Source organism: Ranitomeya variabilis, chromosome 8, assembly GCF_051348905.1.
Source record: "Ranitomeya variabilis isolate aRanVar5 chromosome 8, aRanVar5.hap1, whole genome shotgun sequence".
In the NCBI taxonomy this organism is placed as follows: Eukaryota; Metazoa; Chordata; class Amphibia; order Anura; family Dendrobatidae; genus Ranitomeya; species Ranitomeya variabilis.
The window spans coordinates 43,346,486-43,366,429 of NC_135239.1; the positions used below are offsets into that span (position 1 = coordinate 43,346,486).

At 43.5% G+C, this 19,944-nt stretch overlaps 1 long non-coding RNA gene across 1 annotated transcript; it reads right to left on the reverse strand.

Moving 5' to 3' along the window:
• Positions 1–1,942: 1,942 nt before the first annotated feature.
• On the reverse strand, positions 1,943–16,359 carry LOC143788444 (uncharacterized). The gene is made up of 3 exons (XR_013218634.1): positions 16,330–16,359; positions 3,262–3,323; positions 1,943–1,992 (listed from the first exon to the last, which is right to left on the reverse strand). It is a non-coding gene; the product is annotated as an uncharacterized LOC143788444 (long non-coding RNA).
• Between the last annotated feature and the right edge of the window lie 3,585 nt (positions 16,360–19,944).

Below are 19,944 nucleotides of genomic sequence, written 5' to 3' on the forward strand. Positions count from 1 at the left end.
TCCAGTTTTTCAAAATATTTTTTAAAATGTGGAGACCAGAACTGGACACAGTATTCCAGATGAGGCCTGACCAAGGAGGAGTAGAGGGGGAAAATTACTTCATGTGATCTAGGCTCTGTGTTTCTCTTAATACATCCTAGAACTGTGTTTGCCTTTTTTTGCTGCTGCATCACACTGTTTACTCATGTGCAGTCTGTGATCTTTTAGTATACCCTTGTTATTTTCACACATGCTGTTGCTTAGTTCTATTCCTCCCATTCTGTAGATGTAAATTTGATTTTTCTTTCCCAGATGTAGAATCTTGCATTTCTCCCTGTTAAATACCATTCTATTAGTCGCTGCCCATTGTTCAAGCTTATCTAGATCCTTCTGAATCCTTTATCTGCCTTCTCTAGTGTTATCTATCCCTCCTAGCTTTGTATTGTCTGCACATTTGATAAGCTTACCTTCAGTTCTCTTATCTAGATCAATTACAAGAATGTTGAACAACACTGGGGCCAGGACAGAGTCTTGTAGTACCCCACTTGTATCTTGAATATGTTTTGATGAACAGCCAAAAATGGCAAAACTTATGTATAAACATAATTTTTCACTAAAATTTGCAGAGCGGACATACACTTATTTGACCTATTAGTTTGTTGCATCTTTGGAGCAACACAGGCAACATGCCAAGTAACAAAGTGCTTCACATAATGCACATATTTTGATTGAAGCAATAATCTCCGGTCTCTTTCATCACCACCATCATTAAGAAAAGCATCCAAAATGTTAGCATGCATTTTAGTTCTTTAAATTAAACCAATATACAGAATGCCCCTTCATAAAACAAGGAGGTTTTAACATTTTATGAGCTGAGAATGTTATTAGGATGAGTGTTAGTACAAGGCGAACCTGGCAAATGCCAGAGCCCACTGGGCGTTGTTGGTTGAGTCTGGTTATGCATGCTTTATGCTTGTTTATCCAAAGGTGGTGTAGATGGGGGTCTCCTGTGAACTTCTCACCCAAGGATCCTCAGATATTTATGAGGGTAATGTACCTTTAAGGGTCGCCACGTCCCATCGCCGTGAATCCTCTGCGACCACGATCCGTACACACCTAGGTAGTATATATATTTGTTGTGCGGCAGTAGACTCTTTTGTTAAGTCAACCTACAAGCAAGTTGTTTCGATCCTGATTGAGATTTTCATCAGGCCTGAGGAGTGAGGATTGAAACACGTTGCAATGTGTTCTTAAGGAAGTCCGTATTAAGCTTGGAACTTTGGAGATTTATATTTCTTGCAAACTGCCCATGCTCAGGGAATTGTATGGAGGATATCTGTGGTCCATTCTTATTTTGGGGGAAGTTTTATCGAATTCAGTTCAACAAAGAATTGTGATAGCAGAGTCGTACACACAGGCTCAGTCACTGAAACACAGTGAATCTGGCATTTTAGCAAATATTCAATAATCGTTTATGAAAATGTGAACACACAGTTAAAAATGCAGGAATCTTTTGAACAATTCTAGGTGCAGGTAACTGACTGCCAGTGCAATAGTTGTATCTGTCGTGAAAGTTCTGTTTTCAGTGACTGTACATTGATAGGTTCATGTTCAGTACTCCAGTATAATTCCTCGTGTAGAAGTGGGAATATGTTAGTATGAGTTCAAAGTGATATTGAAACAAAGGTAAAAGAAAATTAAGGAAGCAAAAAAAAAAATTTACTATCTGGATAGAGTATATTACTCATCCTGAATGTGGTCACCCTTTTTCTGGACTCTCTCCCTGAGTAGATTCTAGCAACTCTGTGAAGAGAATACAAATGCCCATTATTACAGGAATCTAGAATTAAACTGTCTATTACCAACACAATGGATATGCATGGCAGGATTTTAATGAAAAAAATATTACATATTCATGACTGTCCGTAAAATGTGAATCCATTCTGCTTCTCTTTGCTTCAGCTTCTGTCCCTAATGGCCATCTCTGTAGGGGGTGGAAATACATTCAAGACCCTGGAACAAGAATTGTGAGAATGAATGTTTCGTTTGGATGAAGTGTGTTGGCAACAGTAGCATAGTTTTCTGGCATTATTGGGTTCACTCTGTAAAATGAGGTCTTGGATATGCTGGGTGATTTCACCAATATATTCAGAGATGTTTGACTATTTCAGATGCTATTAAGCAAATAAGGAGGGGAAATAATCCTCTTTCCTGATTGGGGATGTATAAAATATTCTACTGTTCTGATATTAGAATACTGGACATGTCGTGGGCAAGGAAAAGTGCCCCAATATCTCATGTGTAGACTTCTGTGTATTTTTCAATGCCAGCTTTTACCCAGTGATATATTTGGAGGTTTTCTGCAGAGGATCGGAAATGTAGCTCATGCACACTCACTTGAACCGATGCATCTATGGAAGAAATGACCAAATAAATTTCAATGGAATTGAATCCTTCTGGAATTTTATAAAAATCTGCGTTCACCAATTTGCTTTTGCACTTATTCAACTTCTGGCGGCCATTTTTCTGAACCATAAAATCCCAGCAAAATGTTAAAAATAAAAAAAAAACCTTAAACTCACCGCCGCTCCTCACCATAACCCATCTTGCCCATGCCACCAACATGAGCTTTGAAATACCTGGTCCTTTCATGGTGGGCCAGGGCATCTAGCTTTGATGAGGGCATTGGAGGGTTCTGCGCATACACATAAGGTCTGACTCATGGCCATTATGTCATGATGCCTTGATCTTTGGCACATGTTTGTGTTTAACCCTCCAGGGCTTCATCATAGCCGGAAGTCTGGGCCAAGCAAGAGAAGCCCAGGGATTCCAGCACAAGTGGTAGTGATCTGAAGATGTGATGAGGACCGGATAGGTAACAGTGAGGAGCAGAGGGGCCGGAGTGTTGAGCATAGTTGCCAGTGAGTTAAGCGGTGAGTATAAGTTTTCTTTATTTTCTTACTTATTATCTTTTTTGTGTTCTACAGTCTGAAGAGAACCGAGAAAATAGTAATAGATCATTAAATGTGTTGGGAACAACTTCTCAAATCAATTTTTGGAGAGATCTGCAGGATGGTAGTGGGCCGGATTTCTCCCTCCACTCTGGATCTTCGGAGTGGCCCATGTCCACGATTCCCATTTAACCTTTCAGTTAAAGTTTGGGTGTGTCAGTTTTTGGTTTGTAAGCATCAGAGCAGGAGGCTTTATGAATGTCAAGTATGTATGGTATGAAACTGAGCACAAGCCAGAGCCAGAAAAAAATAAAGCCACTGACGCACTCACGAGTGATACGGTGGTGCAGTTGACAGTTGCGGATTTGATACAGACTGTTATGGGCGATCCATCTACAAACCAGAGGATAAAGTTATTGAGTTATTTATGTAACGTGCCAAAATAAAAACATTTACATTGAAGTAACCTGAATCACTGTCGTGGAAGCTGCTGCATTACAGGGCATATAGATAATGTGCTGCATTCAAGAAAGTTGTTTATTTTTACATTATCTTTCGCAAGAAACTAATTTAAGCAGTTGAGAATACCTTTGCAATGGCCAGTGGCGTCTAATCTGTAGTATTTTATTTATAAAGGGGTGATATGTTTTGTGCCAGTCTGTTCCTGAAATCTGTGATTGTCTTACCGGTTTAGGGCTTTAAGACCCCAATCTACTCATAAGTTTAAGGTTGCAACATTGGCCTATAGTGAAGAAGCTGGAGAATTCAGCACGGGATCGGATGATGAGCAGCAGGAGAAGTCAACGGTGAGGTGAAAATTATATTTTTCTGTACATCTGACGTTTGTAACTAGGGGTTGTACGTAATTCGGTGGTTTGCAACTTGGGGACTGCCTATACCTAGATATGTTGATGAAACCACCTAGTTGATCCTAGTTTATATTCCGCAATATAAATTCACTCTTTGCTACCAGAAAAGGATCTTACCATTTCCAGTACACTTAATTTACGCTAGAGATTAACTCTTACCACTATGGTTACAGGTTGTTTAACATATTCCCATCCCCACAGAGGTAAGAATTGGGTACAGATGATAAAGAGAGGCATACTAGATTCCCGTCTTACACTTGATGCCAACCTGAGGGTTAATACATGAATATGTAGTATGTTGTCATTGACATCGTGCTAACTAGCATTGTGGTGGTAATAAACATGTTTCATATGACAGCCTTGTGATATTGTGCTTCATTTACATCTTATTCCAGACGCATTAGAATCTGCTTGGTGTGAGAGTCCATAAAATTACAGTGCGATCTCAAGCAGGGTATTAGAATATGAAGTCCAAAGAAAAATACTAATCTTTGGGCGCTATCGGCTGTGGAAGTCCAGATGGAATACAAAGTGGGCACAGCGGGTTGTAGACTAAATTAATATTTTGTTGTTAAAAAGTTACTGAAAAATACAAAAAGCAAACAAGTTAGAGGTATAACGTTTCTATACAGCATGTTAATACTGGACCACCAACTTCATCAGGTATTGGAATCTGTCTGGATCAAAGTAGCACCCAGGAATTTCACTTGGGGGGTCTTTGGGATTGTAACAAGTGATGTGTGTAGGTTAATGCATTAGGCTTCTTTGTTGTGCTACTAAAGTGTTGAAAACAATCTAATTATAACATTACTTGCATAGATTTTTTATGAAAACGTGATCTCGCTTATAACTATGATAACTTTGGAGAGGGACATATGAGATACTCCAAAAGAAACAAAAATGTAGTGTACATAGCGGGCCACCCAATATTCTGACTCCATAACTAGGCTGCAAGTGTAGGGTGCTTTGAGACCCTATTTCTATGGCTGCATCTATGTACCGATACTCACACTTAGTATATCATCAGATGGCTTGGACTCGACTGCAGGGGGCTCATATGAAGATTCCAGAAGAAGGTTTATTTTCCAGCTAAATTCTTGTAGTTATGCACAAATACAGTAGGTAAAAATAACTTATTCTGAAACAGAGATACAGACACTTATGCATGTTAACATGGCTGACATACAGAACGAGGAAGAAGAAGAGAGGGGTTACTGACATCAGAGCTACATCAGAGCAGCAGCCAGTGAGGAGAGATGAGTATTTAATTATTTTTTAATGTTAGAAGCATTATGTGAGACCTATTATATATGGTGCCTCATCATACAGGGCCTATTATATTGTATTTTTTGGATTATAAGATGCACTTTTTTTCCCTAAAATTTTTTTGGGAAATGGGGGTGCATCTTGCGGATATATCTTACCGGCCGCGGTGGAGCAGGGTCCCAGGGTCGCTGCTGGAGGAGGCAAGAGTGGAGCGTTGCTGCAGGCTGCAGGCTGGGATGAGGGGCTGTTTGAATGTGTGCCGCTGCGGGTGTTCGGTGGTGCAGGGGCTCCGCTGAAATTTTGTGAAAGCCCAGAGCCCCCGCAATCAAATGGTTTACTATGCGGTGGACTCCAGGAAAATGGCTGCCGGGAGAGGTGCATGCGCAGATGGAGATCTCAGCACCAAGATCTTGGGAGATAAAATCTCTGCACTGAGATTGGGGCTTGAGAAAGGTTCACATCTTTTTGGACCGAAACTTCGCCAAGATGGGCTAATTAAATATCTATTTTTTCACCGCAAATGGTGTGCTGCATCTGATTATATATATATATATACATATATATATATATATATATACACAATTGTTTTGCTCATTTCACATAGGGTAATAAAAAGTGATTAAAAAGTCGTATGTACCACAAAGCTGTAACATTGATTACTGCACTTTGCCCTCACGGCTCTGTTTGTCAGAAAAATACAAAATTAATACTTCTCAGAATATGTTGTCACAAAAACTATTTTTTTCAGTGTAGTTATTGTACAAACATAATCAAACATAAATAAACCTACAGAAAAATGTATTCACCATAATGGTACCGACATAAAAAAATGATGATCCGAGGAATGAAAAGATTAAAAATGAAGGCCTCCTTAACATGTTGCCATTTGCAGTACATGTGGCATCCTTTTTTTCATGTACCACACGTACAAGTAATGTATGCTTCTATGCACATGTTCGGGTTTTTTTTTCACGCACCACGAACGAAATGCATGTGCACATTGATGACACATAGATGTGTGGGTATATATTGTGTACTAAATAAATAAATTAGAAAAACGGCATAGGGTTACCCTTCATTATACTAACCAAATGACCAGCAGTGATGTCATTAAGGTTACCGCCGGTCACAGGCAGCTGCATTCTCACTCTGAGCTCGGTGTGTTCTGGCGTGGTGAGCGGTCGCATCACTGATATCACCGCTCACCAAACCCTCCGGATCGTCATGGGACATGGACATTAATGGATTAGCGGCAGAAAGGTGAGTATTACTTTGCTTTTTTATTTTTTGGTTAATAAATGGGTAAAAGAGGGTTGGGGACTGTTTATTTTAACTTAGGCTGGGTTCACATTACGTTAGTGGCGTCTGTTAGACGGACTACATTACACAGCAGCATAACGCGGTGTAACGTAGTCTGTTTAACGCCGCCATTGACTCCAATGTCGGACGCATCACTAGCGCACCCCCACAATGGGCATGCGCTAGGGATGTGCCGTCATTGATTTTACTCTTTACTTAAATTTGACTATGGACTTAGTAATGGAGGTGTCTGATAGACGCCTCTCCATTATTAACCCATTGGCTTGATGTCAGCGAATTTAAAATAGCTGATATCAACCCCACAACTATTACCTCACATGTCACAGCACCATGGCAAGTGGGAATAGCAGAGACTAAGTACCAGAATCGGTGCATCTCATGGATGTGCCTTTTTTGGGGCTGCTGAGGGACGATGTTCTTAGTCTGGAAGGGGGCCAATATTCATGGCCCCTTCCTAGGCAATTAATATCAGTCCACAGCTGTCTGTTTAGCCTTTGCAGGTGATTAAATATAGGGGGGACCCCACATCATTCTTTTTTGGGGACCCCCTATAATAACCAGTAAAGGCTAAGCAAACAGCTGTGAGATGACAATAATAGCCTGGGAAGCTTCATAGCTGTTAGCCCCTTCCCAGAATATAAACATCAACTCCCAGTTGTCAGTTTCCCTTAGCTTGTTAGGAAAACGAAGGGAACCCTACATCGTTTTTAAATGTATTTATTTAATACACGATATGCACACACAGCGAGTGCTGACTGCAACTCCTATCAGAGTCGCCTGGTCTCACTGAGAGCTGCATTCAGCACCCGGGACCTGGTAACAGCGCTAATTGTACTGCTTTTCCCAGGGATGTCACACTGATGCAGCACATGGATGCCACACATATGTTACACATGGACACACGGGCACGGATAGCACCGTACTGGTTTTTCCAGTACTGGTACTATCAGGATGTGTGAAGGGGGCCTTAGACAGTTTTGATAAACCTGCCTGTACTCTCTACCTTGCATTTCGTCAAGGTGAATGAGCACACCTAAAAATGGTGATTATCTGCACTTGTAAATATGCTGGCGATCAGCTGACAAATGCATATTATGCTTGACTGTTGCATGATTGGATCGTATATACCGGCATTAAAATCATTGTTTGTAGCAGCATATCACCCTATGTAGATGTGGGAAATAGGGCTGATAACATGATGCTGCAAAAACTCGTATTAACAATCATGCTGTTGTCGTCAGGACTCGTCAGCCTGTATAAACAGGTCTGTAATTATATGCCAATTAATATGAATAAGGCCTCCTTTACACGTCCGTGTTTCCAGTATGTGTAGCATCCAGTGTCGGACCGGGGTGCTAAGGGCCTACCAGTAACATTGACTTTGGGGGGCCCACTTTTCACCTGCATACAAATATTACATGACCCTGGTTCACAAATTTAACGAATGATGAGATGCTGCTTTTTCTGTACAGAGAGAATCAAGTGAACTATGCCAATTACTGCCTGTACTGTGAGGTTGGGGGTCCAGATCTGCACAGGGGCCCACCGGGGGATTCCGCTGTTCTCCTGTGGGCGGGTCCGAGCCTGGTAGCATCCATTTTTTTCACAGATACCACATTATAACCCATTATAACTTATGGCGCTTTGCACATGTCCACATCCCAGATGATAAGGGTCAACGCAAAAAACACGTACATCCTTGTGTCATCCATGTCTAACATTGCAAAGTATATCCTGAAGCATGGTAATTTATTTCTTTATCCATACCGGAAAAACACTTATGACATACTAATGGTAAAAACGGACATACAGTACAGACCAAAAGTTTGGACACACCTTCTCATTTAAAGATTTTTCTGTATTTTCATGACTGTGAAAATTGTACATTTACACTGAAGGCATCAAAACTATGAATTAATGCATGTGGAATTATATACCGTATATACTCGAGTATAAGCCAAGATTTAGTGCCCCTCTCGGCTTATACTCGAGTCATGGTCGGCGGCGGGGTCGGCGGGTGAGGGGGAGAGAGGACTGTCGCATACTCACCTGCTCCTGGCACTCCTAACGCTGTCCCAGCCTGTCCCATGGTCTCCCGCGCTGCAGCTCTTCCTCTATTCAGCGGTCACGTGGTACTGCTCATTAAAGTAATGAATTTGGACTCCACTCCCATAGGGGCGGAGCCGCATATTCATTACTGTAATGAGCGGTACCAGTGACCGCGCTCATTACAGGAAGAAGCTCTGGTACCATGGGACAGGCAGGGACAGCGTCAGGAGCACCAGGAGCAGGTGAGTATTTCATATTCACCTGTCCTCGTTCCATCCGCTGGGCACCGCTCCGTCTTCCCGTCCTCTTGCAGTGACTGTGCAGGTCAAAGGGCGCGATGATGTTTTAGTGTGCTTGCCGCCCTCTGCCTGAACAGTCAGTGTGGAGAGACGGGACGCTGAGGAGCAGCGACGAGAGGTGAGTATGTGATTTTTTTTTATTGCAGCAGCAGCATTACATGTGGAACAATGCTATATGGAGCGTCTATGGGGCCATAAAGAACTGCATGGAGCATTATATGGGGCCATAACTGCATGGAGCATTATATGGGGCATCTATGGGGCCATAACTGCATGGAGCATTATATGGGACAATATATGGGGCCATAACTGTATGGAGCATTATATGGAGCATCTATGGGGCCATAACTGCATGGAGCATTATATGGGACATTATATGGGGCCATAACTGCATGGAGCATTATATGGAGCATCTATGGGGCCATAACTGCATGGAGCATTATATGGGGCATCTATGGGGCCATAACTGCATGGAGCATTATATGGGGCATCTATGGGGCCATAACTGCATGGAGCATTATATGGGGCATCTATGGGGCCATAACTGCATGGAGCATTATATGGAGCATCTATGGGGCCATAACTGCATGGAGCATTATATGGGGCATCTATGGGGCCATAACTGCATGGAGCATTATATGGGGCATCTATGGGGCCATAACTGCATGGAGCATTATATGGAGCATCTATGGGGCCATAACTGCATGGAGCATTATATGGGGCATCTATGGGGCCATAACTGCATGGAGCATTATATGGAGCATCTATGGGGCCATAACTGCATGGAGCATTATATGGGGCATCTATGGGGCCATAACTGCATGGCCATAAAGAACTGTATGGAGCATTATATGGGGCTCCTGATTCAATATGGATATTCAAAAACACTTAACCTACTGATGTCTCAATTAATTTTACTCTTATTGGTATCTATTTTTATTTTTGAAATTTACCGGTAGCTGCTGCATTTTCCACCCAAGGCTTATACTCGAGTCAATAAGTTTTCCCAGTTTTTTGTTGCAAAATTAGGGGGGTCGGCTTATACTCGGGTCGGCTTATACTCGAGTATATACGGTACTTAACAAAAATGTGTGAAACAACTGAAAATATGTCTTATATTCTAGGTTCTTCAAAGTAGCCACCTTTTGCTTTGATGACTGCTTTGCACACTCTTGGTATTCTCTTGATGAGCTTCAAGAGGTAGTCACCAGGAATGGTCTTCCAACAATCTTGAAGGAGTTCCTAGAGCTGCTTAGCACTTGTTGGCCCTTTTGCCTTCACTCTGCGGTCCAGCTCACCCCAAACCATCTCGATTGGGTTCAGGTCTGGTGACTGTGGAGGCCAGGTCATCTGGCGTAGCACCCCATCACTCTCCTTCTTGGTCAAATAGCCCTTACTCAGCCTGGAGGTGTGTTTGGTGTTATTGTCCTGTTAAAAAATAAATGATGGTCCAACTAAACGCAAACCGGATGGAATAGCATGCCGCTGCAAGATGCTGTGGTAGCCATGCTGGTTCAGTATGCCTTAAATTTTGAATAAATCCCCAACAGTGTCACCAGCAAAGCACCCCCACACCATCACACCTCCTCCATGCTTCATGGTGGGAACCAGGCATGTAGAGTCCATCCGTTCACCTTTTCTGCGTCGCACACAGACACGGTTGTTGGAACCAAAGATCTCAAATTTGGACTCATCAGACCAAAGCACAGATTTTCACTGGTCTAATGTCCATTCCTTGTGTTCTTTAGCCCAAACAAGTCTCTTCTGCTTGTTGCCTGTCCTTAGCAGTGGTTTCCTAGCAGCTATTTTACCATGAAGGCCTGCTGCACAAAGTCTCCTCTTAACAGTTGTTGTAGAGATGTGTCTGCTGCTAGAACTCTGTGTGGCATTGACCTGGTCTCTAATCTGAGCTGCTGTTAACCTGCGATTTCTGAGGCTGGTGACTCAGATAAACTTATCCTCAGAAGCAGAGGTGACTCTTGGTCTTCCTTTCCTGGGGCGGTCCTCATGTGAGCCAGTTTCTTTGTAGCGCTTGATGGTTTTTGCCACTGCGCACTTGGGGACACTTCCGGCGGACTGACCTTCATTTCTTAAAGTAATGATGGCCACTCGTTTTTCTTTACTTAGCTGCTTTTTTCTTGCCATAATACAAATTCTAACAGTCTATTCAGTAGGACTATCAGCTGTGTATCCACCAGACGTCTGCTCAACACAACTGATGGTCCCAACACCATTATAAGGCTAGAAATCCCACTTATTAAACCTGACAGGGCACACCTGTGAAGTGACTACCTCTTGAAGCTCATCAAGAGAATGCCAAGAGTGTGCAAAGCAGTCATCAAAGCAAAAGGTGGCTACTTTGAAGAACCTAGAATATAAGACATAATTTCAGTTGTTTCACACTTTTTTGTTAAGTATATAATTCCACACATGTTAATTCATAGTTTTGATGCCTTCAGTGTGAATGTACAATTTTCATAGTCGTGAAAATACAGAAAAATCTTTAAATGAGAGGGTGTGTCCAAACTTTTGATCTTTACTGTATGTAAGACACTGATAACACACTGATGAAAAACACTGATGACACCAGTATTGGTTTTCACGTATCTATTTTATATGGACGTGTGAAGGAGACCCTAGATAGCTATCTCAGGTCAGGAGACCAAGCAATCAGGCTAGTTATTACAAGCTGAATACAGTCCATATTTCACGAACGTGAGGAAACCAGCTTTAGTCAGTCCATGAGAAGTACTGTATGTATCCCTTTAACGAGAATGCCCAATCTGAAAGCAGCATAAAGTAGGGGTAGAGCCCTAATTCTAGTGGTGCATCACTTACTGGGCTGCTTGCTATACTTTTGATAAAATCACTATTTTCTCTTCTGCAGCTCTAGTAGTCTTCTGAATGATGAGCTTTTGGTTGTGCTTTGCCTATCCTAGTTCCCAACACTCATTGGCTTCTTTCTGCCTATGAACAGTGTACACAGAAAGCAGCCAATCAGAGGTGTGGGCGGGGTTATACAGGGCTCAGCATTCAGAGCACTGCTAGGTCTGCAGAAGACACTGATTTTATCAAACCTGCAGCAAGCAGCCCAGTAAGTGATACATTGAAGGAATCAGGGTTTGTGCCCCTATTTAACACTGTCCTCAAATTTGGAAGCATAAGCTTGGTGAAAAATGTACTTTAAGACGACAGTGAGCGGGCAGATATGTCAGTGTTGTGGATCTGAGCCTACCGTAGGTGCCTGGTTGGCAAACAATAGTGTAGAAGATAAAGTAGAGCAGATGATTATAATGAAGGACATGAGAGTCAGATAGCACAAGGTCATTTACATCTAGCAGTTGCCTGTACAGAATAATCGTTTTGAAAAGAGTGAGACTTCTGAGAAACAAGCTACGAGGTTGGATAAACACGCAGAAGGTTATGTATAATCATACAATCAGCCCTTATGTGACATTAAATGGCGGGCTTCAGTAATGTGGTAGCTGAGGAGGACTGACCATTTGGGCAGCAGGGCAAAGCCTGAAAACTCATGGGAAGGAGCGGTTCACAATACGTTGATAAGATACAGTCCATAATTTTAGGTGAGGGTCTACCTGGGGAGTAAAAAGGTTTGAATAATTGCTTATAATGGAGTAAATAATGGAGTAAAAAAATCAATACTCAATGACAGAAATGAGCAAATCCCCAAAATTAGTTTTAGATAGAGTAGCTTGGTTGAGCCATCAAATTCAATTTGGTCTGAAGGAATATTGGTCCTAAAGCGAAGAGCCCTGATAAGACACTTGTTATGCTCTGAGATATCGCCAGACCCAAAGTATAATAAAGAGAGCGGATAGAAAGGGTTAAAAAAAACCCACATCATGCTCATCTGCCCTTGGACCGCACCTGCAGTAAATTATTTTGCCTCCTCTATCACCAAAACTTCCCAATCTTCTGATAGAGTCTTCTATCCTTCCTGTCCCATGACCACGGTGGCCTCAGAGCTTGAAGAAGCAAAGACCGATGGGGAGGATCGGAGAATTGCAGCAGGGCAGAAGAAGGCGATAGATGAAGGTGAGTCGCCCGCCAGGGCCGTGGGGTACCCTGTACCGGGTCCGGTGTTCACACGGGGATGTCACGGTGGCGACCCAGTCAGTGGCCCTGGGCGCTCATGTAAAAGGGGAATTTGAATAAAGTTTATGTTTGTGACGCCACCTGTGGTATTCGGTCAGTGGGGACCGACGCTGCTTTAAGGGGTCCTCTGGGGTGATGTTATGGCAGCTGGATGGTATAACTTCCCACAGGTGAAGTGTATCCCCAGGGCTCCCGGTGTGTAGATGGAAGATGGTGAATGGCGCAGTGAAGAACGAGGACACAGGTTTGCAGTCTCTTTTCCTGGTTTACTGAAGACTTCAGGCAGCCACAGTCCAGGGTACCAGATCACAGGGCAGGCAGGGTTCGGCCGGCTTGGAAGCGAGTCCAGAGTCCCCTTTACCAGGTGGAGTTATAAGCTTTCCTCTAGCGTGGTGGTGTTGTAGTCCCTTACTGCCTATGGCTTCAGATAAGGTCCTCACAGTTCTTCTCTCTGTCCCCCTTAAAGGATAGGACAACTCGGTGGTCCAGCTACCGGTTATCTGCGCCTCAGAGGGAGGCAGCCTGCTCTTAGCTCCAAACATAACATCACTCTCCCCATGAGGAAAGCAATGCTACTGTGACGACCAGGACCCTGGGGCGCCACAAAGGCCTAAGACAGGTGAGTATCTTCTTGGCTGACAGGTAAGCTCGGACTGGCCCATCGGAGAACAGGCAAATCCCCCGGTAAGTCCCTATGCAGAATTGAGCCTGCACCCCTATATGAGCTGTTGTTGCCACAAAATAATTGATTCAATATGTACAGAATAAGGCAGAATCTCATTCATTCATTCATTTACCAAACATTCTGTTTTATTACTATATAGAAACATATTTGTGAATGAGAGTAATGTAATATTTGTATGTAGTAGAGCAGAGGGTCCTCAAGGTCAATGTTACTGGTGGGCCCTTGACACCCCACTCCGACACTGCTTGTAACCCGACCTTAAAAAGAGCTTAAAGGGAATCTGTCAGTAGATTTTTGCTATGTAATCTGAGGGCAGCATGATGTAGTGGCTGAGAAATAAATTTCAGTGATATGTCACTTATTAGGCTGTGTGCTGTTATTCCAATACAATAAGTATTTATCAGCAGGAGATTATCACTGCTGGACTAGGCGTCTCGTGCATCCTGGTCCAACCATGTCCTCAGCACTAACTACCATAGCAGTTATCTGTCAATATACAATACAGTGAACATAGAAAACTGCTAGTCAGTGGTGTGGACAGTGTCAGCTTTTGAGCACTGCAACATCTATAGCAGAGAAAACTCAGAATATATCACAACTGCTGCACCCATTAAACTAAGTGACACATTTCTGGAATCAGGGTCTCTGCCCCTACATTATTCTGCTCTCAGATGAGGTAGAAAAAACCTGGTGACAAACTCCCTTTAATGAACGCTAAAAATAATGCACATATACACTGCAATGTAAAAAATAGCATTGCTGTGCATAAGTCAAGTCTTTTTTAGATTTTTTTTTTTAACCGCTTCAGTTTCCTGTCCATTCATCAGGTCACTTCTACTTGGACACTGCTCACTATTCTATACATAAGGTTAAAAAAAAAGAACTAAAAAAATAAAACAAGTGACTTTAAAAAAGATGCTTCATGAAAGATACCGCTAGCATTTTCCTGATGTGTTTTCCTTTTGTAAAACAAGGCATGTGTCCTTATAGGTAGTTTCCTGATCTGTCCTGTTGTAACTCCATGAATATCGTGGTAATACAGGCTATGTTCACATGTTGCGTTTTTGCGGCATTTTTATTTCTGCAGGCAAAACCTGCTTTATTGGTACTAAAGAAGCTGCTTAAAAAAGTAAGTTTTACTGCGTTTTTTGCTGCATTTTTATGGTCATACAGATTAATGCCTGATTCCTTTTCACTTTGGCTATTACTACTGTAGATTCACTTTGTGCTTTTATCGCTAGTGCAGCAGCGCCCCTAGTGTCTATTCCCGGTATCTGCTCCAAATACTGACAGAATTGAAGACAGAACTTGACACGTGTGAGCGTGTTGCTCACGGCAATAATAAGTGCATGCAAATTCATGCAGTCATGCGTCAACACAGAAAGCAAAGCCCGAGCAATCACAACGAGTCTCTTTCTCTGAGTCAGGAAATTATACAACCTGACATTTTGGGCAGCCCGGCACCTATCTATACACATAGACACGTTTTTCTGCCTTGCAGTTACCTTGGAAACAGAATGTCGGAGCCTACATGCTTGTAACGCAGCTTCTGTATTAATATATTGCAATGGTTATACGTGGTTTAACCCCTTTGTCAATGTGACGCGTTATGTAAAAACTTGCCTCCTCTGAAATAGGAAAAGTTCAATGTGCACTTGGCACGGAAAGCAGAAAAATACGACAGAGGATCTGAGAGGCACCCTAAGCTCCCCCCCCCTTGTTCCCTGCTAATGAGGGACTATTAAGGGTTGGCATGGCCCCATGCTCCCAGCAACGTACAAACCAGCACATTGCATCCCTTTCTTTCTGGTTTTCACAGGATATCCAGTGTGGGAAAATTTGGAGTGTTTGAGCTGCATCTCCTAATTCTCCTTCTTTGTGCCATCGAACCTTTTCTGCAATGTGAGCCAAGTCAGAACAGAGGCGTCTCAGATGCCGGTGCCTTTCTCACAGCCTCTGCCACTACGATATTGTTTTCTTGTCAAATCCTTTTCCAGTGAGGTGTGGGGCGCAGGAACTTACCGGGGTCACCATAACAGAATCATGCGGCGTTGGACTAACGCACAAAAGAAAATAGACTTGTGGGCAGAATATTATCTTTAAAAGGTTAAGTCACCGAGCGCCTCCCTTATGTCCTGCCTGATGACTTGCGCTTTTCTACTAATACAGTTTTGCTGATTTAAAGTAAGAAATAAGAAGGTAACTTGCTTGCAGGGCTCCTTGTGGTCCACAGGTTGTAAGATGACTCTACTGCTTTTATGGTCCTTCAACATTGCAATTTTTCCTACGTTCATTAGTCCCATCAGGTTTTACATCTAAATCCCACGGTAAAACGGGATTCGAGCTTATGTGCCGACATGGCCATTGACTATAATGATGCCGACAACATCAACATATGCTCTGTCGTGCACCATTTTCAGCTGTATACGACTCTTGGAGGTGAGTACCAAGACATAGTCTACTACACAACTTACTGTTCTCCTCCAGTAGGATTATATCCTTAGAGGTATTTTCCTTTAAGATCGTAAAGGTTTTTTCCAACTTCTTCCTTAGACTGGGGTCACACTTGCGTGTGCAATGCGGGAAACTCGAGCGAGTCTCACACATCAATACCCGGCACAGCTGCCGGCACTCGGACATAGAAGTACATGCAGCCACAAACTCCGGTCCTGAGTGGCGGCGGCTGTGCCGGGTATCGATGCGAGAGACTCGCTTGAGTTTCTCGCATTGCACACGCAAGTGTGACTCCGGCCTTAGAGGAACACTACCCCCCAACCTCCAGGTTTCCTGCCTACCTGTGGTGGGGCACTCCTGCTTGTTTGACAGTTGACCTGTGCAGTCTCCAGTGCAGTAGGCTGAAAATTCCTTGTCTCTGCAGCATCAAAGGAGCACAAGGGCACTGAGTCTGGTGGGATATAGCAGTCCAGATTTAGATCAGCGCTTACAAGCTCTACTGAAAAGAACATATAATCGCTTCACTCCTGGCTAGGACACCGGCCACCACTGATAGACTGCACACAAAGCCGGTAACCGAGGTCCCAAGTAGTAACCAATAAAAATCCCTTATTTTTTTGTGATTGGAAAGGGTTTTTAACAACAAATAAGTCACAACGTTGCTTGTTTTTGCAAGCGCTTTGCAATTTTATCCATTAATGGTTCACTGTGACATGAAAAAACGCTATTAACTTGCAGATATGGAGTTAACCTGCAGGTAGTGTTCTGAACCTGCACTCGGGATTCAGTCACGGGGGATGCGCAGGTGCGGTTTCAGTCATCGCTCGCAGCTGTAACCACTTCCCCAGTCCTGACTGACAGCCGGCCCTAATGCTGAGCTGTGATCGCACATCTAGGCGCTGATACGAACTGCCCATGGTTTGGGCAGCATGTATCAGCTGACAAGTTCCCTTTAATGGGATGCAGATTAGTGAAGAGTGCATAAAGTGTTATCAGAGCATGCTCAGATGCTAACCAAGTGTCTTCGGCATGCTTGAAAACAGCCGTCGAACACATGCAGGGTTTGTGTCACAATCCATTTTTGGACGTGTGGCAGCTCTGGTTCCACTATGTTTTAAATGTAGCTTTTTTGCTTTCAGGACCAGCGGGCGTTAATGTTAATTTCCCTTACTGGAAGCCTGCTGCAACTGCACAGTTGCTAGGTCAGCTGATGTGGGTGGTGACCACTCCCACCATCCTTTAAATGGTCACCTAATGCATCAGCTGACTGTTGGTGATAGAGCTTCTCTATGGAGACCAGCCATGCAGTTGCAGCTCTCTGGTGTCAGCTACTTTGGGAGTTTGGAGCCCTGCTTTTGTGATATCTGCGGTGTGGAGCTTGACAGCAGAGTCTGGAAGCTAAGTGTTGTGAAGCTGAAATGGCTGCTCTCACCGCCACAGCCCCGAACCTCGCCCTCCTTATCCTGCTGTCCCTGTAATGTCTCAAGCATCTCAGCTCTCTGCTCCCCTACTCCAGCAGAGATGCCAGCATACTCACCGTCAAGGCCCCGCACACTGTTCTCATCCTCCTGCAGTTGCCTGGGGACTGCGCATTGTTTGCAGATCCCAAGGCACTATGCTTAGGGCGCGCACAGCCCTGGCATCTTAAAGAGACAGGGCATGCCATCCTAAAGTATCCCCAGCCAATGGCTAGGGAACACTTATTATAGAAGCAAAAAAAGAAGAGAAGCCAGCACTGCTGAAGGTCAAAACGCAATATCTAAAGTGCACATGCACATAATAAATTCTGACTGTATTTCAAATATGAGATATTAAGCAAATAATTGATCAATTCTTTGAGCTACCCCGCCACTTCACGGCAATCTCATAATGGGGCAGTCCTAACTCTACGTTTTTTATTTACATTGTGCCATTACGGCCTCCTAAATGTATAGAGAGTGAAAAAAAAAAAAAAGGACAGACCACATTAAATAACATTGCATGACAAACTGTACCTGGAGCATTGACAGAATCACTCCCTTAGTGCCAGGAAGGCGAGCGCAGATAGAGGCCGATCAGGTCCTGTGCGGACATATCAGATCTGGCCTCCACACTGCCAAACCAACACCAAAGTTAAAGGATGAAACTGGCTGAGGCACAGCTGCCTAATTAACTAGAGCCTGAGGCAGGGCAGGGCTGCTGTGTGTGTGTGCACAGCAGCCTATCAATCATAGTGAACCCATAGTGCATGTGCACTTTAGATATTGCGTTTTGACCTTCAGCAGTGCTGGCTTCTCCCCTGTTTTTGCTTTTATATTGGTATGTGGCTGACCACCACTGTTGCCGCGCACGCTGGGTCATATGTGCCATTCTTTCTGGGTTCACTATGATTGATAGGCTGCTGTGCACACACACACAGCAGCCCTGCCCTGCTTCAGGCTCTAGTTAATTAGGCAGCTGTGCCTCAGCCAGTTTCATCCTTTAACTTTGGTGTTGGTTTGGCAGTGTGGAGGCCAGATCTGATATGTCCGCACTGGACCTGATCGGCCTTTATCCGCGCTCGCCTTCCTGGCACTAAGGGAGTGATTCTGTCAATGCTCCAGGTACAGTTTGTCATGTAATGTTATGTAATGTGGTCTGTCCTTTTTTTTTTTTTTTTCTTCTCACTCTCTATACATTTAGGAGGCCGTAATGGCACAATGTAAATAAAAAACGTAGAGTTAGGACTGCCCCATTATGAGATTGCCGTGAAGTGGCGGGGTAGCTCAAAGAATTGATCAATTATTTGCTAAATATCTCATATTTGAAATACAGTCAGAATTTATTATGTGCATGTGCACTTTAGATATTGCGTTTTGACCTTCAGCAGTGCTGGCTTCTCCCCTGTTTTTGCTTTTATATTGGTATGTGGCTGACCACCACTGTTGCCGCGCACGCTGGGTCATATGCGCCATTCTTTCTGGGTTCACTATGATTGATAGGCTGCTGTGCACACACACACAGCAGCCCTGCCCTGCCTCAGGCTCTAGTTAATTAGGCAGCTGTGCCTCAGCCAGTTTCATCCTTTAACTTTGGTGTTGGTTTGGCAGTGTGGAGGCCAGATCTGATATGTCCGCACTGGACCTGATCGGCCTTTATCCGCGCTCGCCTTCCTGGCACTAAGGGAGTGATTCTGTCAATGCTCCAGGTACAGTTTGTCATGTAATGTTATGTAATGTGGTCTGTCCTTTTTTTTTTTTTTTCTCACTCTCTATACATTTAGGAGGCCGTAATGGCACAATGTAAATAAAAAACGTAGAGTTAGGACTGCCCCATTATGAGATTGCCGTGAAGTGGCGGGGTAGCTCAAAGAATAGATCAATTATTTGCTAAATATCTCATATTTGAAATACAGTCAGAATTTATTATGTGCATGTGCACTTTAGATATTGCGTTTTGACCTTCAGCAGTGCTGGATTCTCCCCTGTTTTTGCTTTTATATTGGTATGTGGCTGACCACCACTGTTGCCGCGCACGCTGGGTCATATGCGCCATTCTTTCTGGGTTCACTATGATTGCTAGGCTGCTGTGCACACACACACAGCAGCCCTGCCCTGCCTCAGGCTCTAGTTAATTAGGCAGCTGTGCCTCAGCCAGTTTCATCCTTTAACTTTGGTGTTGGTTTGGCAGTGTGGAGGCCAGATCTGATATGTCCGCACTGGACCTGATCGGCCTTTATCCGCGCTCGCCTTCCTGGCACTAAGGGAGTGATTCTGTCAATGCTCCAGGTACAGTTTGTCATGTAATGTTATGTAATGTGGTCTGTCCTTTTTTTTTTTTTTCTCACTCTCTATACATTTAGGAGGCCGTAATGGCACAATGTAAATAAAAAACGTAGAGTTAGGACTGCCCCATTATGAGATTGCCGTGAAGTGGCGGGGTAGCTCAAAGAATAGATCAATTATTTGCTAAATATCTCATATTTGAAATACAGTCAG